The 24,419-nt window shown below is 39.3% G+C and overlaps 1 protein-coding gene across 4 annotated transcripts in view; it reads right to left on the bottom strand.

The window, feature by feature from the left end:
• The window catches only part of Daao1 (D-amino acid oxidase 1), a 126,997-nt gene that overhangs the window by 86,234 nt on the left and 16,344 nt on the right, over positions 1 to 24,419 (bottom strand). Inside the window, exon 1 of one of the 4 annotated variants that reach the window (XM_090378739.1) lies at positions 1,639 to 1,759. The exons of the other annotated variants lie outside the window; for them this stretch is intronic. The gene's annotated coding sequence lies outside the window, so the exon portion shown is untranslated. Of the gene's footprint in view, positions 1 to 1,638; positions 1,760 to 24,419 lie in introns of those variants that run through there. 4 annotated transcript variants of the gene reach the window in all.

Genomic DNA, 24,419 nt, shown 5'->3' on the forward strand with positions numbered 1-24,419 from the left:
TATAAAAAGGACCATCAAGAATAATATGCTTCACTGTAGGCTGAGTATGGCAACTGGAGCACAGAGATGAGTCTTCCTGTGTAAGTAAATAGATATGAATTAAGAAGTGTGTACCCATTTTGGAGTCTTGCAAGTGTTACTTCCTCTTCTCTTTTTGTACAAGTAAAGAATTTCCAGTATTTTAATTCTGGTTTAATTTGAAGAAGTTTATTGCTGGCTTGATTCTGCCATATCTGTTGCCAAATGATCTGTGCATGGAATATTCTGAGACTAAAAGTTTCTTTAACATGGCTTTTATGTAACAGCTCTAGCAGTTTGATTGGCACATTCATTATCTGATATGATTTCTAAGTGCTTCTGATATGTCCCAGAATTCAGCATATTCTGACAACTTGGTGTTCTCTCTCAAGTTTCTTAATACTGGTGTTGTGAAGATGTGAATTCTATCTAAGGTCCAAATTATGCTTTGTGTATCTGTGTATATTAATTATACCATACAGAAATGATAGGAGACAGATCTCATCTATAGCTATTTCTATGTATCTGAATGGTGTATACACTATGTTTTATCAGAAGTTGCCATGATATGATTTGATTTGGAATGACTGTAGCTACACTAGCTTTATCAGTTTTGGAACCACCTCTATGTATATGTGAACTGTATGGGTTTTGAGCCGATTGAGCAGGTAGCTGTTTTAAATATTGATTGGGAAGGCTAATTTTTTCCTAATGGTAAGATAAGAAGCATTGCATATTAATAAACAGAAGTGCTAGGGAGATTCTGGAGGAGCTGAGTTTGAGTCAATCCTGTTGTAATTTAGTTGCTAGTCATTTAAAAGATTTTGTAGGTATATACCAGTTGGTTTATTTTTCATTGATTTACATCTGTACAAATTTTCTAACTTTGGACTATAGAGGTAGCTCCAAACTCTGGACATCACTGCTAAGCTAATTCAAACAAAACATAGTAATATGGTCCCATTTTTGCAGAATTCAGAGAGCAAGTTCACAATTAAATAGCCTAATAAAATGGATAGACCCTGTTTAAACAGAATCTAATCATGGACCTGACTATTTTTAATAATAATACTCAAATGAGAAACCACTCTACAATCCATTATGATTTCAACAAGCTTTATACCTGAAGAATTACAAGGTAAGAAACAGAAATTATAAATGGGTGGGGGAATGGGGGTCAGAATTCCAAAAAGACTTGATCTTAAAATTCTAATAATTATTGTTTGCTTGGAAAGTAGCAGTGAATAAATAAGTAGACATACATCTCTTTTTGAATATGATTTCATTTCTTATAATAGTGTAGTAACTGATTTAAGGAAATATATGGTTTCAAATGACAAGTCAAAAACTGCTGGAAGGAAAAAAATATGTATTTCTTGGTCAAAATTATAATATATGCAGAACTGCTAGTAGAATTTTTTTTAATAAATTTTTACAATACAATAAGAACTGTTTCTAAATTATACCACCAGAGATAAAAATTATTTTCAGTAATGTTGCAAGTTAATTTATTTTCACTTGCAATAAATATCTCACATCATCATCAGTTTATCACCCAGTCAATGAATTTTCTTTTTTCAATGATCTCATGGAAAAGAATAACAAAAATTCCATTCCTACCTTAAGCAATCACTATGGTCTGTTCATTCAAATGGCACTAAATCACCAGACATGGAGAGATTCACCAGTCCAAGGTCACTGTAATGTGATATCTTCTACAGCTACATTTTATTTATTACAGCTACCTTCTCCTATTTAGTAGTAATGTGTATATATTGAACAATGAAATTCAATTACAAATAATGTCTTAAAGAGAAAAAATACTTTTAATTCTTTTAAATTGTGAATAAGGTTAATTTCACTTCATATTTACTTTGAGAATGATATCAAAATTATTTTTTGCATCCAGTTCCTTTGTGACCACATTGTAGTATCCAATAAAATTGGTCAGACAAGACTTCCCCTTAACAAACTCATGCTGTCTAAACTATTACTGCAATCTTGTCTAGATGATCCTGCATCACCTTTTTAAACAGTGACTTCTTTATTTTCCCTGGAACAGAAGTGAAACCAACAGGTCTATAATTATTTGAGTCACCCTTTGAATCCCCTTTGTGAATTGTGGATACATTTGCACATCTCCAGTCCATGGGGAACTCATCTGAATCTAACGATGCTCTCATAATTATGGCTAAGGGTTTGCTTACCTCTCTCACTGCCTCCTTTCAATATAACAGGATAGATTCCATCTGCTCCAGGTGCCTTTTTTTAAGTTTAACTTCAACAATTTGAAGACTTGAGGCTGACAATTTGAGGACACTACTGACACTATGCTGCTGCAATTGGATTTGGAAAGGTTGAGCAGATGGGCTTCGAGGTGGCAAATGAAGTTTAACATTGAAAAATGTAAAGTACTACATATGGGAAACAGCAACCCCAGAGCAACGTATCAACTCTGTGGTACTACATTGACAGTGGTAGAGAATGAAAAGGACCTGGGGGGTGATTGTGCAGGCAGATATGAAGTTCTCTGAGTAGTGTAGACGGGCTGCAAGAGTAGCTCATGGTGTATTGTCAATGATATATAGGAATTTTTCTAGCAGGGATAAGGAGGTGATTATTCCCTTGTATAAGGCAATGGTCAGGCCACACCTAGAGTACTGTATACAGGCCTGGAGGCCTCATTTCAAGAAGGATGTAGAGCTGCTGGAACGAGTACAGAATAGGGCAACAAGATTAGTGAATGGAACAAAGGGTTGCTCTTAGGAAGAAAGGCTTAAGTTTTGCAACTTACAGTGTCTGGAGACTAGGCACCGGCGAGGTTGTTGTTGTTGTTTGGTTTTTAGGAGCATTAGCAACTAAGGCCATATTGCTCCGGAATATGCGGTGGTCATTCCCTGACCTTTCCGCATCCTCCGTATTTGATGGTGACGGGCTCGAACCCCGGTCTAATCAAGAAGCGTGTGGTACGCACTGCTGCTCCTTCCCACCTGGCTACGGAGGCACCACCGGCGAGGTAATCTGATAGAGGTGGATAAAGCCTTGAATGGTTTGAGCATGCTCAATGCTGATGGGATTCTTCCTCTTGCTCAGAATAATCACCGAGAGGGCATAAAATACAAATTGAGGAAAGACAGATGTAGGATATATGTGTGGAAATTTGCCTTTACCCTGCGGGTAGTTGGTTTGTGGAACAGACTTCCATCCCTTGTTGTGGAAGTTGATAACCTAAATAAATTTAAGGCTCAGCTGGACAGGTATTTCGAACGAACGGAGGGATGAAATGGAAGTGGTTTTTCTTTTTTTTTTTTTTTTTCTGGCTGATACTGCATAAGCTTGCTTTCTTCCATCATATGCCTCAACTAATGCTACTCATTTGTCAACTATCTGAGCAGGATCATCAACAGTCAAACCACCAATTTCAAGTGGACCAATCTGATTCATGCCCTTCATCTAGAGTTTACATAAGTAAAGAAGTCTTTGTTGTTTTTCTTTACATCCTTTGCCAAGGATTTCTCGTAAACAGCCTTGCTTGCCTAACCTCCTTTGTGACTTGATTACAGACTAGCTTATATCTGTCATAGGCTTCTGTGTCACCTGCTAATTTATATGCATCCCACACATTTTTCTTTTCCACCACGAGCTTCATTAGTTCATCAGATATCCATTTTGAGCCTAAATTTTGAATAGTATTTCTTAGTTGGTATGAAAAGCCTAGTAGCTTCCAAGATTAATTCCTTGCAGGCTTCCCATTTAGAATTCACTGTTTTTAACGTCATTGGTTGATGTTAAAAACTGCCTGAGACCACTATAGTCACTTTTACGAAAACAAAAACTCTTCCTTTACCCTTGATGGTAGTTACATCTTTAAGTAAATCCCACATCAGCAGATTGTGATCACTGTCACTCGTGGTTCCTTTATCTACAAATTCCTAATGAATAAAGTCATCACTGCTGATAATCAGATATCAAGAGTCTTACCACCTTTGGTTGCCCCTCAAACATGTTGCTATAGAAAACAATCTTCCAATAAATCCACAAAAGTCTTGCTAGCATGCAAGTGACCAGATATTGATTGGAACCCACAAGTTCCAGTCAATATCTGTAAGGCTAAAATCCCCCATTACAAGACATTCTGATTTACTGGCCCACTCTATTTCTCTGCACAATTGTTCATTATACTCATCAGAGTCATTAGGCCTATAACGCACTCCTATTCTTATTTTCTCTTTCCCAGTGTTTATGTCACACCAAATTGACTCAACATTGCACTATCCACCAATGTCAACTGGATGCACTTCCTTAGATTTTATTTGTTTGTTAATTAACAGCATAACCCCTCCTCCCTTCCTACCGTGTCTACCCTTTCTGTACACATTGTACTCCCCTAATTCCAATTCTGCACTGCTTATATCTATGTGACACTGTGTCTCTGATATCCCAACAATATCTGCCTTTGATGCCTTGATCAGCACTTCAAATTCATCAATTTTATTTACTATACTTATAGCATTAGTGTATATGCAAATATACATCTCTTCTTCTTACTCTTAGATATGTATTTACTTGTTCCATGATGACTCCTGGAAATCCCCAGCAACTTGCTCTCTAGGCTGCTGCTCATTACAATAGAAGCAGTGCAAGAATCACTTTCACTTCTGCCTACGGCTACTGTTAATCTTTTAGTCTGTGAATACCCCCAAACTAGCAATTTTCCGACCCACCTAAGACTGCCTCGATAGTATCAGCAAATATTCTTGCACCCTTTCTATTTAAATGTATCCCATCGCTGTAGAAGCAGTCTCTCCTGTTAGGAAGCACAGACCACTGAAATAATTTTACCCTATGTGCCTTGCACAATCCCTCCAAGGTGAATTAGCATTAGTAGAGACAGCTGATGCAAGAAAGAAAACTTATACAGCATCAGCCAAAACAAAACAAAAAAAAAACATTCCCATTTCACTGATCCATTCATTCCAAATGTTTTTCTAGTTCTGCCTTTAATTTATTTAAGCTATCAACTTCCACAAACAGATGGAAGTTTGTTCCAGCAATCAACTACCCGCTGGCTAAAGGCATACTTCCACACATCTATTATACAACTGTCTTTCCTCAGTTTGAATATATGCCCCCTCGGATTTGTAATCTGAGCAAAAGGAAGAATCCCATCAGCATTGATCCTTTTCAATCCATTCAAGGACTTATACCTCAATCAGATCACCTCGCAGGTGCCTAGTCTCAGGAAGCTGCAATTTTCAGAACTTAATCCATTCTTCATAACAGCACCCCCTTTGTTCCCTTCACCAGTCTTGTTGCTTCTCTCTGTACTCATTCTAGCAACTCTACATTCTTCCTAAAATGAGGCTTCCAGACAAGGAAACAGTACTCAAGGTGTGGCCTGATTATTGCCTTATACAAGGGGATAATCACCTCCTTATACCTGTATATCATTGACAAGATCCCATGACCTACTATGGCCGCCTGTCTGCACTGTTCAAAAAAATTTCATATCGGACTGCACAATTACCTCCAGGTCTCTTTCATTCTCCACTACTCTGAGTGTAACACCACTGTAAATGTACCAATTAGTACATTTCTCTGGGATTACTGCTACCCATAGGCAGTAATTTGCATTTGTCAATGTTAAACTTCAGTTGCCACTTCTCAGCCCATCTTCCCAACTTTTCCAAATCCTGTTGCAGCAGCATACTGTTATTATTGTTATTAACGACCCTGACAACCTTTATATCATCTGCAAACTTTAACATAAAGCTTGATCAATATCATTGATAAATATACAAAACAACAATGGGCCCATCTACCCTGAGGGATACCACTAATGATATTAGTATGCGTAGAGCAGTACCCATTGATTACCACTCTCTGTCCCACTCAACCATCCTTTTATACATTATTATTATTATTAGCATATGGTGCAAGGAAGCCTAAGGCTTATGCTGCATCAGCCAAAAAAAAAAAAATTCTGAATTACCCAGAGAGAGAGAGAGACAGAGAGAGAGAGAGAGAGAGAGAGAACAAGAATCAGAATGGAATCACCAAGAAAAAGAAGAACGATGATATCCAGCTCAGGACCCTGGGTGTGTCAATCCCATACTCACCAGATGTGAGCCCATGGGATTAAATTGTAGCAACTTGCCCTTAATGCCATACTGCTCAAATTTTTACAGTAGTCTTCCATGTGCAACAGTATCAAAAGCTTTCCTGAAATCCAAGCATATGATATCAAAATTATTTTTTGCATCCAGTTCCTTTGTGACCACATCATAGCATCCAATCAAACTGGTCAGACAAGACTTCCCCTTGACAAACCTATGCTGTGTCTTAATTATTACTGCAGTCTTGTCTAGATGATTCAGCAATGCTTCTTTAACCAGTGACTCCATTATTTTCCCTGGAACAGAAGTCAAACTAACAGTCATGTTAGTTTGACTTTGATCCCCCTTTGTGAATTAGAGATACATTTGCACATCTCTAGTCCATGGGGACTTCCCCCGAGTCCAAGGATGCTCTCATAATTATAGCTAAGGGTTCGCTTACTTTCTTTGCCACCGCCTTTAATATAACTGGATAGATCCCATCTACCCCAGGTGCTTTTCTTATGTTTAACTTCAACAGTTTCTCCTTCACTTTGCTCTCAGTTATTACAAAATCATTTAAATCCCTGTTAGAACTTGATAAACATCTGGCCCTCTCCTCCTTGATTAACTTCTCATGTGTGAATGTAGATGCAAAATACTCGTTTAGTCAGCAGTTATCTGAGAATGATCATCTACAGTCAAACCACTGATAACAAGTGGACCAATCTGATTCATCTCCTTCCTTTTAGAGTTTATATAAGTAAAGAATTCCTTGCTGTTTTTCTTTGCATCCATTGCCAAAGATTTTTCATAATCTGCCTTTGCTTGCCTAATCTCATTTGTGATTTGATTACAGACTAGCTTGTATCTACCATTGGCTTCTGTGTCGCCTGACAATTTATGTGCACCCCATTCTTCTCTACCACGAGTTTCACTAGTTGATCTGACATCCATTTGGGCCTAAACCTAGAGCAGTATTTCTTAATTGGATCAAAAAGCCTAGTAGCTTCCAAAATTACTTCTTTGAATGCTTCCCATTTAGAATATGCTGTTGGTAACATCATCAGTTGGTCCCACTATATAGAACCTAAAAAATCTCCGAGTCCACTGTAGTGGCCTTTACGAAAGCAAAAACCCTTACCTTTACCTCTGATTGGTAGTTACATCTTTAAGTAAATCCCATATCAGTAAACTGTGATCACTGCCACCTAGTGGTTCCTTTGTCTGTAAATTCTTAATGCTGTTGTTGTTTGTTTGTTTGTTTAGGGATTTAGTAGGTGCATTGGCAACCATGTCTATAGTGTGCCATTTCTTAATGCATGAATATTCACTGCTGATAATCAGATCAAGAGTGTTACTCCCTTTTGTTGCCTCTCTAATATGCTGCTGTAGAAAACAATCATCCAATAAATTCACAAAGGCCTTGCTAGTGTGCGAGTGATCAATCCACAAGTTCCAGTCTATATCTGGGAAGTTAAATCCCCCATTATAAGACATTATGATTTACTGGCACACTCTTATTTCTTTGTAAAGCCATTCATTGTTCATCTCTCTCTCTCTCTCTCTCTCTCTCTCTCTCTAACACACTCCTATCCTCATTTTTGCTTTCCCAGTGCTATGTCACACCAAACTGACTGAACAGTGCACTGTCCATCTATGTCAACTGGATGCACTTCCTTAGATTTTATGTGTTTCTTAACTAACAACATAACACCTACCTCCTTCCTTCCTATTTTCTGTGCACATTGTACTCCCAAATTCCAATTCTGCATCCCTTATATCTGAGTGGCACCACATTTCTGATATCCCAACAATGTCTGCCTTGGATGTCTTAACCAGCACTTCAAATTCATCAAATACCATGGGCTCACATCTGGTGAGTATGGGCTTGGCACACCCAGGGTCCTGAGCTGGATATCATCATTCTTCTCTTTCTTGGTGATTCCCTTGTCTCTCTCTCTCTCTCTCTCTCTCTCTCTCTCTCTCTCTTAGGGTAACTTTGGAATTTTTTTTTTTTGGCTAGTGCTAAGCCTCAGGCTTCCTATAGCTAATAATAATAATAAATTTATTTACTATACTCCTAGCATTGGTGTACATGCTGCTGTTCTTACTCTTATTTACTCTAACACAGCTCATGTATTTACTTGTTTCATGGCTCCCGCAGTTCCTGAAATCCCCTGCAACTGGCTTTCAGGGCTGCTGCTCATTCCAATAGAAGCAGTGCAAGAATCGTTTCCACCTCTGCCTGCAGCTACTGTTAATCTATTAGACTGTAAATCCCACCCCAAACTAGCAGTTTTCCGACCCACCTAACATTGCCTTGATCCACCTCCGCCTGCAGCTACTGTTAATCTATTAGACTGTAAATCCCACCCCAAACTAGCAGTTTTCCGACCCACCTAACATTGCCTCGATAGCATCAGAAATATTCTTGCACCAGTTCTATTTAAGTGTATCCCATCCGTGTAGAAACAATCTCTCCTCTTAACAAGCACAGACCATGCTGAGAAAAATTCTACCCCATGACTGCACAATCTCTTCAGGGCCGAATTGATTGACAAGGCTCTCGTCATATACTCCCTCATATAGTGTCTGGGCAGGACTGCAGACACTTTCAAATTTAACCTTAGCTCTTGACTTTTTTTCAAAACATTGACCTGTACTTGTTAATTAAATCTGCAGATCTCTTACTCTTAAGGTCATTAATGCCAATGTGTACAACAATATCACCTTTTGTGCCCTTATTTTTTTTTTTTTATGAAAACCCAAACACAAAAGGTATCAAAACCTATAGTACTCAGTACCGTGCATGGGTTGAAGGAGAAGTATGTGTGTGGGGGGGGGGGGATGCCGGAAACTTTGCTCTAGAGACTAAACATGGGTTTCACCACTTCAAGCCTCCAATAAGCAAAGTGGTGGTATTTCACCGGTTGATGAAAGTCATCTACCACCTAATAAAAGATTATATCTGCTCTACGTCATCAACTTTTACCCAAGGCAGACATACCCCTGGTCTTGTTTCACATATCCTTTTTGCATAATATATTCCCTGTTTCCCTGACAATAGAGTAACCAACAATAACTAGTTCCTGTGGGACCAGCACATTCTGCCTTGGAGATTGCCGCTGTGTTGGCTGATGCAAAGGAGTGAGCTCTGGTGTTGAGAACTTGATGGGCCCCCTCTTATTAATTTTCTCGAGGGCATGTACCCTACACCTCAAACTCTCATAGACGCCCATCAGAACACTGAGTTGGTGCCTAATTTCCTCACAGTCTCTGCACCTAGCACATGCAAAGACATCCTACTTGGCTAGATCATGTCCTGTTCTAGACAGGTCCGCAAACATTTCACATTTCACACGTTTTTTTAGACTGTGATGCATTGGAGAATCACCCCTTCAGTTCTCCCCCAAGCCACAGCACTCTGGCTAATCTGTGAGCATTGCTTTGCTGCTCTAGTCTGGGTCATGATTCTGTTTAAATACAATTTAATTAACAATGAAATTTAATGAGATTAATAAATTTTACTGATCAATTGATAATACTATACTATACTATACTAAGCTCAGATTTCTAATACAGTGCTACATGTTTCGCTATCTAGTTTTACGTTAAACCTTACGCTAGTTAGTTTGGAATATATGTTGTATCGCATAACAATGGCGGCAAGTTACAAATGGTAAAATCTAGGGAAATGTAGCCAATCTCAGGTGGAGAGAGTGGGTATTTCTCCCCACAACTTATTCTGGGTTTTTCAGCCTGCACAACATTAAAAATTAATCTGTGAAAACACACTTGTATTTTCACAGGTTGTCGATGTGCCTAGAACCAAACAACAACAACAATACATACATAATCCAATCATATTAAAAGGGTTACATTTTTAGTATAAACTTGGTTTGAGATAATTTACGAATTTATATAAAATAAAAATGGTTATGCAAATGAAAAATATAATTATCCATGAGAGAAAATTTCGTTAACTAACTTATTTTTAAATGGCCAGAAATTCTGCATATAAACAGCCAAGTACTTAGTACTTCAAACTCAAGAAGTAGCCAGCACCCATTTGCAGTTCAACTCTAGACTTATTAATTATTTTTCTTCAAACTTCATCTACTTCTGTTCTCTCAAACTTCAGTGCTGGTCCCACAGAGGCTAGTTGTTGTCAGTGATTCGATTGTCAGGGAAACAGTAAATATATTGTGCAAAAATGAGAGATATCTTTTAACCCTTGAGAGATTGTGCAAGGCTCATGGGGTAGAATTTTTCTCAGTGTGGTCTGTTAACAGGAGAGACTGCTTCTACATGGTTGGGATACACTTAAATACAAAGGGTACAAAAAATATTTGCTGATGTGGCAGTGTTAAGTGGGTCAGAAAACTGGTAGCTTGGGAGAATACACAGACTAATAGATTAACAATAGTTGCAGGCAGATGTGAAAATGATTCTTGCACTGCTTCTATTAGAATGAGCAGCAGCCTTGAAAGCAAAGTCTGTGGGATTTCAAGAACTCCTGGGAGTCATCATGAACCAAGTAAATACATGGGCTTAGTGTAACTAAGAGTGAAAGCAGGAGCAGGTGCACCAATGTTGGGAGTATATAAAAATAAAGTTGATGAAATTGAAGTGCAGGTCAAGACAAAATGCAGACAGCATTGAAATTTGAGATGTGGTGTTACTCATATATAAGGGATGCAGAATTTGAATATGGAAAGTACAATGTATACAGAAAGAACAGACAGGATAAGATGGAGGAGGGAGTTATGCTCTTAGTTAAGGATATTAAATTTAAGGCAGTGCATCCAGTATATATGGGTTGCAAGCGCAATGATGAGCCAGTATAATGTGATCACATTATATTTCTTTTTTTTTTTTTTTTTTGCCGGTGCTGTATAAGCTTGCTTTCTTGCATTATTGCTAGGTTAAGCTTCATTATGTTCTCCTAAATAATTAGAAACCTGAAAATGGTTCGAATGTGATTCAAACAGGTCCCAAATCTCCAAGGCCACAAAGCTTCTGGTTTTCCAAAAGTCATGCACATTCATAGTATTCAAGTACCACAAACTTCAATCTTTTGTACTTGGGATTTTAAAAAAAAGCTTTTTTTTTTTTCTTTTTTTTCCCACTGATATGACATTTATAAAGCAAAAAAAAAAAAAAAAAAAAAATGTGCACTCACTAACCTATGATAAACATTTTTGAAGTAACAATTGATTAGGAGAACTTTCATTTTCTGAAGTGTGTGTGTGTGTGGGGGGGGGGGGGGGGGAGAGAAGAAATTCCCAATAACAGGCTTGTTGTTGGTATGGGAGTTTCAAATACCACTGTCAATATGTTTAAGATTACAAATGTTGAATAAATATATTCATTTCACAAAACAAAAAAATTTGAGTTCTTTCAGTCATCACCTATAACAGCTTTTCCCAAACTGAGGTCTGTGATCCCAAGGGGGTCCGTGGAACAGTTACAGGAGGTCCACGAAACAGTCCCTCTGGAATTGGTCAAATTATTTGTTCTATGTATAGTAAATTGATGAGGAATAAGGTTATTATTATATATTTATGTAAAAATAAGAATAAAGTTGAATTGGTTTCAATATAAAACTTTGAATTTTCTTCTCAGAAACTGTGATCTCACACACACACAACCATAAAGAAACATATGCATATGTCTGGGCTTGTTAACAGGAAAGACTGCTTCTACAGGGATGGGATACACTTAAATATAAAGGGTGCAAGAATATTTGCTGATGATATCGAGGCAGAGTTAGGTGGGTTGGAAAACTGTTAGCTTGGGGGAGGGATACACAGACTAAAAGGTTAACAGTGGCCGCAGGCAGAGGCAAAAGTGATTCTTGCACTGCTTCTATTAGAATGAGCAACAGCCTGGAAAGCAAGGCAATAGAGATTTCCAGGACTGCTGGGAGTCATAGTGGAACAAGTAAATACATGGGCTGTGTTAGGGTAAAAAAGAGTAGAAACAGGTGCATGTATACTTGCATGTACACCAATGCTATGAGTATAGTTATTAATTTGATGAGCTTGAAGTGCTAGTCAAGACATCAAAGGTAGATATTGCAGGGATATCAGAGACGTGGTGTCACAGAGACAAGCACTGCAGAATTGGAATTTTGGAAGTAAAATGTGTACAGAAAGGATAGACAGGACAGGAAGAGAGGAGGGTTATGCTGTTAAGACATGCATAAAATCTAAGGAGGTGCATCCAATTGATGTTGGTGGGCAATGCAATTTTCTATTTGGCGTGACATAATCACTGGGAAATGAATGAGAGGTGTGTATTATAGGCCTAATGAATCTGATGAGTATAATGAGCAATTGTGCAGAGAAATAAAGAGTGGGCCAGTAAATCAGAATGTCCTATAATGGGTAATTTTAACTTTCCAGATATTGACTGGAACTTGTGGATTGGTCACTCGCACACTAGCAAGACTTTTGTGGATTTATTGGATGACTGTTTTCTACAGCAACATGTTTGAGAGGCAACCAGGAGTAATACTCTTGATCTGATTATCAGCAGTGATTATTCATGCATTAAGAATTTGCAGATAAAGGAACCACCATGTGACAGTGATCACAATGTACTGATGTGGGAATTACTTAAAGATGTAACTACCATCAAGGTTAAAGGGAAGGGCTTTTGCTTTCATAAAGGTGACTACAGGGGTCTCAGATATTTTTTAAATTCTGTACAGTGGGATCAACTAATGATGTTATCAACATTGAATTCTAAATGGGAAGCCTTCAGAGACTTAATCTTGGAGGCTACTAGGCTTTTCATTCCAACTAAGAAATACTGTTCAAGGATTAGGCCTAAATGGATGTCAGATGAATTAATGAGGCTCGTGGCAGAGAAGAAAAATGTATGGGATGCATATAAAGTATCAGGCAATACAGAAACCTATGGCAGATATAAGCTAGGTCTGTAATTAAGTCACAAAGGAGGTTAAGCAGGCTAAGGCAGATTACGAGAAATCTTTGGCAAAGAATGCAAGGAAAAACATCAAAGAGTTCTTTACTTATGTAAACTCTAGAAGGAAAGGGATAAATCAGATTGGACCACTTAACATAGATCAGTTGACTATTGATGATCATGCTCACATAGCTAATAAACTGAATGAGTATTTTGCATCTACATTCACACATGAGGAGTTATTCAATGAATGGAATGCCATAAATTTATCAAACTCTTAACAGGGAGCTAAGTGATTTTGTAATAACTGACAGCAAAGTGGAGGAGAAATTGTTGTAGTTAAACATAAGTAAGGCACCTGGGGTGGATGGGATCTATCCAGTTATATTAAAGGAGGCAGCAAAGGAAGTAAGCAAACACTTAGCCATAATTATGACAGCTTCCAGACTCAGGGGACATCCCCATGGATTGGAGGTGTGCAAATGTATCACTAATTCACAAAGGTTGTTCAAAAGGTGACACAAGTAACTATAGACCTGTTAGTTTTACTTGTGTCCGGGGAAAATAATGTAGTCACTGGATAAAGAAGCATTGCAGAATCTAGACGAGACTGCAGTAATAGTTAAGACACAGCATGCGTTTGTTAATGGGAGGTCTTGTGAGACCAATTTGATTGGATACTATGATGTGGTAACAAAGGAACTGAATGCCGAAAATAATTTTGATATCATATACTTGGATTTCAGGAAAGCTTTTGATACTGTTGCACATGGAAGACTGCTGTACAAATTGGAGAGGTGTGGCATTAAGCATAAGTTGCTACAATGGATAAAAGAATGGTTGAGTGGGAGACGGCAGAGAGTGGTAATCAATGGACACCGATCTTCATGGACAAACATTATTAGTGGAGTTCCCCGGGGTTCGATGCTGGGTGCATTGTTGTTTTGTGTATTCATCAATGATATTGATGAAGGTATATCATGATTAATGTCCAAGTCTGCAGATTATACAAAGGTTGGCTCGGTGGTTAACAACAGTAAAGACAGTATGCTACTCCAACTGGATCTAGATAAGTTGGGCAAATGGGCTAAGTGGCGACTGAAGTTTAACATTGACAAATGCAAAGTACTGCATATGGGTAGCAATAACCCAAGAGAAACATACCAAATGTGTGGTACTACACTCAGGGAAGTGGAAAGTAAAAGTTTGTTCCAGTAATCAACCACCTACTGGCTAAAGGCAAATTTCCGCACATCTATTCTACAACCGTCTTTCGTTAATTTGAATTTATGCCCCCTCAGGTGGAGAATCTAAGCAAGAATAAGAATCCCATCAGCACTGAGCTTACTCAAACCATTCAAGGTCTTATATACCTCAATCAGATCACCTCGCAGGTGCCTTGTCTCCGGACACTGCAATTTGCAAAACTTAGCCTATCTTAATAACAGCAACCCTTTGTCCCACTTACTAATTTTGTTGCTCTTCTCTGTACTTGTTCTAGTAGCTCAACATCCTTCTTAAAATGAGGCCTCCAGATCTGCATAAAGTACTCAAGGTGCAGCCTGACTATTGCCTTATACAAGGGGATAATCATCTCCTTATCCTTGCTAGCAAAATTCCTATATATCATTGACAAGACCCCATGAGCTACTCTTGCCAGCTGTCTGCACTGCTCAGAAAACTTCATATCTGACTGCATGATTACCCCAGGTCTTTTTCATTCTCCACTACCCTGAATATAGTACACCACAGTCGGTATGGGGTTACTGCTACCCATATGCAGTATTTTGCATTTGTCAATGTTAAATTTCAGTTGCCACCTCTCAGCCCATCTTCTCAACTTTTATAGATCCTTTTGCAGTAGCATTCCATCCTTGCTGTCATTAACAACCCCACAACCTTTGTATCATCTGCAGACTGCCAAGTTGCCTGTAGATTTGAGAGAAAACGGAATGACAAGTGTCACGCATTATTCTAAAAAGTGCATTCAATATATGCTTTACTGTAGGTTGTGTATGGCAGTGGGTATAGTAAGAAGGAAAAGGTGGATAAGATGAGTATGACTTATTTGAATTCTAGCTAGGATTACTTCTTCCTGTCTATTTGTACAGAAGCTGGAGGCTCATAATTGTGGTACAGGTTTAAATTGAAAGAGCTTATATCTTTAGGCACATCACATAGGTGTTTATTGTTCATTACATATTCTCATATATTGAATCTATAAACAGTAAATTGTACCAAAAGATCTGCTGAGGCTGTGCTGGATGGATATTTAGCAGCATAATCCATTTTTTCATTCTCTGTTATTCCAGGGTGTTCTTATACAACAGAAGACAACTATTTACTGATACTTACTGAGTTATATCATCTCAGATTTTATGTGCTTTAATAAAGGATTGTTATGTGAGGTGTGTCTCGAAGCTGAGAATACTCTGAGTTAGTAAAAATAATGCTTTTCTGAAGAGAGAAGTGGAGAGTATTTTATAATGCAAATTTATTCCTAACTTTATTCAAAAATTTATTCCAAATTTATTCAAACTTAGAACCATCAGTGTACATCTCGGTAAAGGTGAGAATAATTTTGTGTGTGAGCAGTATGTAACAGCTGGATATTAACAATTAGCATTAGCATTAGCATTAGCAGAGGCATATGATGCAAGAAAGCAAGCTTATTCAGCATCAGCCAAAAAAAAAAAAAAAAACACACCACTCCCATTTCACCCCTCCGTTCGTTCGAAATACCTGTCCAGTTGAGCTTTAAATTTGTTTAGGCTATCAACTTCAACAACAAGTGATGGAAGTCGGTTCCACCAACCAACCACCCGCTGGCCAAAGGCAAATTTCCGCACATCTATCCGACATCCGTCCTTCCTCAATTTGAATTTATGCCCTCTGAGGTGATTATTCTGAGAAAGATGAAGAATCCCATTGGCATTGAGCATGCTCAAACCATTCAAAGCCTTATACACCTCTATCAGATCACCTCGCCGGTGCCTAGTCTCCAGACTCTGTAATTTGCAAAACTTAAGCCTTTCTTCGTAAGAGCAACCCTTTGTTCCATTTACTAATCTTGTTGCCCTTCTCTGTACCCGTTCCAGCAGCTCTACATCCTTCTTGAAATGAGGCCTCCAGACCTGTATACAGTACTCAAGATGTGGCCTTACCATTGCCTTATACAAGGGAATAATCACCTCCTTATCCCTGCTAGAAAAATTCCTGTATATCATTGACAAGACACCATGCGCTATTCTTGCAGCTCGTCTGCACTGCTCAGAGAACTTCATATCTGCCTGCACAATTACCCCCAGGTCCTTTTCATTCTCCACCACTGTCAGTGTAGTACCGCAGAGTTGATACGTTGCTCTGGGGTTACTGTTTCCCATATGCAGCACTTTACATTTGTCGATGTTAAACCTCATTTGCCACCTCTCAGCCCATCTGTTCAACCTTTCCAGATCCTGTTGCAGCAGCATAGCGTCAGTATTGTCCTTAACGACCCTGCCAACCTTTGTATCATCTGCAAACTTGGACATTAAACTTGATATCCCATCATCAATATCATTCATAAACACCGAAAACAACAACGGACCCAACACTGAACCTTGAGGAACTCCACTAATAACATTAGTCCACGTTGAGCAGTGTCCATTGATTACCACTCTCTGTCTTCTGCCACTCAACCATCCCTTATCCATAGCAGCAATTTGCCTCCAATGCCACACTGCTCCAATTTGTGCAGCAGTCTTCCATGTGCAACAGTATCAAAAGCCTTTCTAAGATCCAAATATATAATATCAAAGTTATTCCCTGCATCCAGTTCTTTTGTGACTACATCATAGTATCCAATCAAATTGGTCAGGCAAGACCTGCCCTTAACAAAACCATGCTGCGTCTGAGCTATAACTGAATTCTTGTCTAGATGATCCTGCAGTGCTTCTTTAACCAGTGCCTCCATTAATTTACCTGGAACAGAAGTTAAACTAACAGGTCTATAATTACTTGTGTCAGCCTTTGATCCTCCTTTGTGAATTGGGGTTACATTTGCACATCTCCAGTCTATGGGCACCTCCCCTGAGTCCAAAGAAGCTCTCATAATTATGGCTAGGGGTTTGCATACTTCCTTTGCTGCCTCCTTTAATATAACTGGATAGATCCCATCCACCCCAGGTGCCTTTTTTATGTTTATCCTCAACAATCTCTCCTCCACTTTCCTCTCAGTTATTACAAAATCATCCAGCTCACTGCCAATGTTTACTTTACCTACATCATTCTCCTTCCTGAATAACTCCTCATGCGTGAATGTAGATGCAAAATACTCGTTTAGATTGTTAGCCACCTGAGCAGGATCCTCAACTGTTGAACCATCAATATCCAGTGGACCAATCTGATTCATCCCTTTCCTTTTCGAGTTCAAGTATGTAAAAAACTCTTTTCTGTTTTTCTTTGCATCCTTTGCCAAGGATTTTTCATAGTCTGCCTTTGCCTGCCTAATCTCCTTTGTGACTTGGTTACAGACCAACTTATATCTATCATAGGCTTCCATGTCACCCATTAATTTGTATGTATCCCATGCATTTTTCTTCTCTGCCACATGTCTCATTAGTTCATCTGACAACCATTTAGGCCTAAACCTTGAACAATATTTCTTAGTTGGTATGTAAAGCCTGGTAGCCTCCAAGATTAGTTCCTTGAATGCTTCCCATTTTGAGTTTGCTGTTGGTAACATCATCAGTTGGTCCCACTGTATAGAATTTAAATACTGTCTCAGACCATCATAGTCGCCTTTACGAAAACAAAAACCCTTCCCTTTACCTCTGATGGTAGTTACCTCCTTGAGTAAATCCCACTTCAACACACTGTGATCACTGCCACCTAGTGGTTCATTTATCTGCAGGTTCTTAATGCATGAAGAATCACTACTGATAATCAGATCAAGAGTATTGCTCCCTCTTGTTGCCTCACGAACATGCTGATGTAGAAAACAATCATCCAATAAATCCACTAAAGCCTTGCTAGTGTGCGAGTGACCAAGAGTAGGAGACCGGCGGAATTACTTAGCAAGTACAGGTCACTGCTGAAAAAAAGCCGTGAATTAGGGTTGAACTTGAAAGTGTCTGCAATTCTGCCCAGACACGATAGGAGGGAGTATATGATGAGAGCCTTGTCGATCAATTCGGCCCTGGAGGGATTGTGCAAGGCTCAAGGGGTAGAATTTTTTTCAGCCTGGACTGTACTTGTTAACAGGAGAGATTGCTTCTACAGGGATGGGATACACTTAAATAGAAAGGGTGCAAGAATTTTTGCTGATGCTGTCGAGGCAGTGTTAGGTGGGTCGGAAAACTGCTAGTTGGGGGGGATACAAGGACTAATAGATTAACAGTAGCCACTGGCAGAGGTGGAAGTGATTCTTGCACTGCTTCTATTGAAATGAGCAGAAGTCTGAAAAACAAGATGCAGGATATTTCAGAGACTGCTGGTAGTCATTGCGTTACAAGTAAACACATGGGTTGTGTTAGGGTAGCTAAGAATAGAAACAGGTGCATGTATACCTGCGTGTACACCAATGCTAGGAGTTTGGTAAATAAATTTGATGAATTTGAGGTATTGCTCAAAACATCAAAGGCAGATATTGTTGGGATATCAGAGACGTGGTGTCACACAGATATAAGTAATGCGGAACTGGAATTTGGGGAATACAATGTGTATAGAAAGGATAGACAGGACAGGAGGGGAGGAGGGGTTATGCTATTAATTAAGAAACACATAAAGTCCAAGGAAGTGAAGCCAGTCGACATCGATGGACAGGGCAGTGCCGAATCAGTTTGGTGTGACATAAGCATAGGGAAATCAAAATTGAGAGTAGGAGTGTGCTATAGGCCTAATGACTCTGATGAGTATAATAAGATATTGTACAGGGAAATAGAGTGGGCCAGTAAATCAGAGAGTCTTATAATGGGGGATTTTAATTTCCCAGATATTGACTGGAATTTGTGGGTTGGTCACTCGCACACTAGCAAGGCTTTTGTGGATTTATTGGATGATTGTTTTCTACACCAGCATGTTCGTGAGGCAACAAGAGGGAGCAATACTCTTGATCTGATTATCAGTAGTGACTCTTCATGCATTAAGAACCTGCAGATAAATGAACCACTAGGTGGCAGTGATCACAGTGTGTTGAAGTGGGATTTACTCAAGGAGGTAACTACCATCAGAGGTAAAGGGAAGGGTTTTTGTTTTCGTAAAGGCGACTATGATGGTCTGAGACAGTATTTAAATTCTATACAGTGGGACCAACTGATGATGTTACCAACAGCAAACTCAAAATGGGAAGCATTCAAGGAACTAATCTTGGAGGCTACCAGGCTTTACATACCAACTAAGAAATATTGTTCAAGGTTTAGGCCTAAATGGTTGTCAGATGAACTAATGAGACATGTGGCAGAGAAGAAAAATGCATGGGATACATATAAATTAATGGGTGACATGGAAGCCTATGATAGATATAAGTTGGTCTGTAACCAAGTCACAAAGGAGATTAGGCAGGCAAAGGCAGACTACGAAAAATCCTTGGCAAAGGATGCAAAGAAAAACAGAAAAGAGTTCTTTACATACTTGAACTCGAGAAGGAAAGGGATAAATCAGATTGGTCCACTGGATATTGATGGTTCAACAGTTGAGGATCCTGCTCAGGTGGCTAACAATCTAAACGAGTATTTTGCATCTACATTCACGCATGAGGAGTTATTCAGGAAGGAGAATGATGTAGGTAAAGTAAACATTGGCAGTGAGCTGGATGATTTTGTAATAACTGAGAGGAAAGTGGAGGAGAGATTGTTGAGGATAAACATAAAAAAGGCACCTGGGGTGGATGGGATCTATCCAGTTATATTAAAGGAGGCAGCAAAGGAAGTATGCAAACCCCTAGCCATAATTATGAGAGCTTCTTTGGACTCAGGGGAGGTACCCATAGACTGGAGATGTGCAAATGTAACCCCAATTCACAAAGGAGGATCAAAGGCTGACACAAGTAATTATAGACCTGTTAGTTTAACTTCTGTTCCAGGTAAATTAATGGAGGCACTGGTTAAAGAAGCACTGCAGGATCATCTAGACAAGAATTCAGTTATAGCTCAGACGCAGCATGGTTTTGTTAAGGGCAGGTCTTGCCTGACCAATTTGATTGGATACTATGATGTAGTCACAAAAGAACTGGATGCAGGGAATAACTTTGATATTATATATTTGGATCTTAGAAAGGCTTTTGATACTGTTGCACATGGAAGACTGCTGCACAAATTGGAGCAGTGTGGCATTGGAGGCAAATTGCTGCTATGGATAAGGGGATGGTTGAGTGGCAGAAGACAGAGAGTGGTAATCAATGGACACTGCTCAACGTGGACTAATGTTATTAGTGGAGTTCCTCAAGGTTCAGTGTTGGGTCCGTTGTTGTTTTCGGTGTTTATGAATGATATTGATGATGGGATATCAAGTTTAATATCCAAGTTTGCAGATGATACAAAGGTTGGCAGGGTCGTCAAGGACACTACTGACGCTATGCTGCTGCAACAGGATCTGGAAAGGTTGAACAGATGGGCTGAGAGGTGGCAAATGAAGTTTAACATTGACAAATGTAAAGTACTGCATATGGGAAACAGTAACCCCAGAGCAACGTATCAACTCTGCGGTACCACACTGACAGTGGTGGAGAATGAAAAGGACCTGGGGGTAATTGTGCAGGGAGATATGAAGTTCTCTGAGCAGTGCAGACGAGCTGCAAGAGTAGCTCATGGTGTCTTGTCAATGATATACAGGAATTTTTCTAGCAGGGATAAGGAGGTGATTATTCCCTTGTATAAGGCAATGGTTAGGCCACATCTTGAGTACTGTATACAGGTCTGGAGGCCTCATTTCAAGAAGGATGTAGAGCTGCTGGAACGGGTACAGAGAAGGGCAACAAGATTAGTAAATGGAACAAAGGGTTGCTCTTACGAAGAAAGGCTTAAGTTTTGCAAATTACAGAGTCTGGAGACTAGGCACCGGCGAGGTGATCTGATAGAGGTGTATAAGGCCTTGAATGGTTTGAGCATGCTCAATGCCAATGGGATTCTTCATCTTTCTCAGAATAATCACCTCAGAGGGCATAAATTCAAATTGAGGAAGGACGGATGTCGGATAGATGTGCGGAAATTTGCCTTTGGCCAGCGGGTGGTTGGTTGGTGGAACCGACTTCCATCACTTGTTGTTGAAGTTGATAGCCTAAACAAATTTAAAGCTCAACTGGACAGGTATTTCGAACGAACGGAGGGGTGAAATGGGAGAGGGTTTTTTTTTTTTTTTTTTTGGGCTGATGCTGAATAAGCTTGCTTTCTTGCATCGTATGCCTCTACTAATGCTAATGCTAATGCTAACCCACAAATTCCAGTCAATATCTGGGAAATTAAAGTCCCCCATTATAAGACTCTCAGATTTACTGGCCCACTCTATTTCCCTGTACAATATCTTATTATACTCATCAGAGTCATTAGGCCTATAGCACACTCCTACTCTCAATTTTGATTTCCCTATGCTTATGTCGCACCAAACTGACTCGACACTGCCCTGTCCATCGATGTCGACTGGCTTCACTTCCTTGGACTTTATGTGTTTCTTAATTAATAGCATAACCCCTCCTCCCCTCCTGTCCTGTCTATCCTTTCTATACACATTGTATTCCCCAAATTCCAGTTCCGCATTACTTATATCTGTGTGACACCACGTCTCTGATATCCCAACAATATCTGCCTTTGATGTTTTGAGCAATACCTCAAATTCATCAAATTTATTTACCAAACTCCTAGCATTGGTGTACACGCAGGTATACATGCACCTGTTTCTATTCTTAGCTACCCTAACACAACCCATGTGTTTACTTGTACTGCAATGGCTACCAGCAGTCTCTGAAATATCCTGCATCTTGTTTTTCAGACTTCTACTCATTTCAATAGAAGCAGTGCAAGAATCACTTCCACCTCTGCCAGTGGCTACTGTTAATCTATTAGTCCTTGTATCCCCCCCAACTAGCAGTTTTCCGACCCACCTAACACTGCCTCGACAGCATCAGCAAAAATTCTTGCACCCTTTCTATTTAAGTGTATCCCATCCCTGTAGAAGCAATCTCTCCTGTTAACAAGTACAGTCCAGGCTGAAAAAAATTCTACCCCTTGAGCCTTGCACAATCCCTCCAGGGCCGAATTGATCGACAAGGCTCTCATCATATACTCCCTCCTATCGTGTCTGGGCAGAATTGCAGACACTTTCAAGTTCAACCCTAATTCACGGCTTTTTTTCAACAGTGACCTGTACTTGCTAAGTAATTCCGCCGGTCTCCTACTCTTAATATCATTAGTGCCAACGTGTACAACTATATCACCTTTTGTGCCCTTAAAAGATGATATCCGCTCTACAACGTCATCAACCTTTGCCCCTGGCAGACATACCCTGGTCCTATTCCACCTATCCTTTTTACAAAGTATGTTCCCCGTTTCCCTGACAATAGAGTCACCAACAACTACTAGTTCCTGTGGGACCAGCGCATTCTGCCTAGGGGGCTGCTTCTGTGTTGCCTGATGACCAAGTGCAAGCTCTGGCGTTGATGTGGGCAGCTGAGAGCTTGATGGGCCCCTCAATTTATTTCCTTCGAGGGCATCCACCCTGTCCTTCAAGCTCTCATAAAGGCCCATAACAACGCTGAGTTGTCGCCTGATTTCCTTGCACTCCTTACATCGTGCACACACAAAGACATCCCCCTTGGCAGTATCATGTCCCGTACCCGACTGCTCCGCAAACATCAAGCAAACAGTGCATTTTAATAGACTGTGATTCAGAGGGCAACTGCCCCCCTCAGTTCTCCCCTGAACCACAGCACTCCCATTAGCTTGAGCCTTTTGCTTTGCTGCTCTGGTCAGAGTCATGATTCCGATTTAATTCAATAAAATTCAAAACAAAAATTAAATCCTTAAGTTATATCCCAAAACAGTTATGTTATATATATATTTTTTTCGGTATCTAGTGTTTTCTACGAGTTCCCTTTATACAACTTCCGTATCACGTGTACCACTATAGTTATGTATTAATTATTTGTTACGATTAAGTCGTTATATATATATATATATATATATATATATATAGAGTTAAAAGTACAATTTAATTGACAATAAAGTTTATCAAGATTAATAGATTTACTGATTAATTGACAATATTATATTATGCACTATACGACACTAAGCTTATGCTATCGTGTAAAAATGGCGGGAATTCACGAACGGTATTTCTACGGACTCGTAAGTATTGATTAGCTTCCAAATCTCGCTATCTCAATTTAGAATAAACTAAGGATCCTGACTAGGTCTATAATCAATTGCTGGAGAATTTTTTCCCCACTTCTGAAGTAATTCTCACAAGAAAGTCTGAAGGCAGTCCATGAGGGATCTGGATTTCTGGAATCTCAGAAGACTATCAAAAAGATGATTCTGTTAGTTTCTGTAAACTGACATTGGCAGGCTTTGCGTTTGTTCCTAAAGTAGGCTATTCACTGTGAATTATGCAATAGTGGCAAAATGCCACTATTGCTGCAAAAATTAAATTTTTGCTTCATAGTTGACTAGTAATATTTTTGTCTGATACTAGGTGGAGAATCTCTGCCCTGAAACATGTAGACTTCGTACTAGAGATGTTCTATATACAGCAAGGGAAATCCAAAGGAAAGAATGCTGGTGAGACATGCCAATGTACTTTTCCTAACTGAGATCTAATCGTGGATTTATATAAGTGGAGCAGGGTAAGATTATCTGCACTCCATATCATAGTACAAATGGCCCTGATTTTGTTATTTTATTTTTTTAAAGCAAGTGGTTCATAGATGCTTAACATGCCCAAAGATAAGACCTAGAAGATGAATACTGTTTACTACCGAAAAAGGATGGTTGGCTAAGCATAGTTCAGGTTCAGGATGCAGCTTGCACTTATTACAGAAATGTATGGCCATGGAGTTCTGCTCAGACAGACTGTATCCATTTTGTGTCATCCATAGTGCAATGTTATCTATTGAGAATTGCAGGTACCTTTCAACGTAGTTCATATTCTGGGAATGGCATGATATGAAAAGGTCATCAGCGCACAACCATAAATCTACAGATTATGGAATACTGTTGGTAACATGATTTGTTCATATTGAAAATAAAGTGGCACTAAAAACAAAACCCTGTTGGACTCCTTGTATGGAGGTTTGAGAGAGAGAATCTGTTGATAGCATACTTGAAGGATCTGTGTTGAAAGAAGTTTTGAAAAAAGGTAAATGGCCTCTGGGTGTCAGAGCACTAGAATGTAAATCCT

The sequence above is a fragment of the Mastigoproctus giganteus genome, chromosome 7 (genome assembly GCF_048544385.1).
Source record: "Mastigoproctus giganteus isolate SK-2022 chromosome 7, ASM4854438v1, whole genome shotgun sequence".
Lineage (NCBI taxonomy): Eukaryota > Metazoa > Arthropoda > Arachnida > Uropygi > Thelyphonidae > Mastigoproctus > Mastigoproctus giganteus.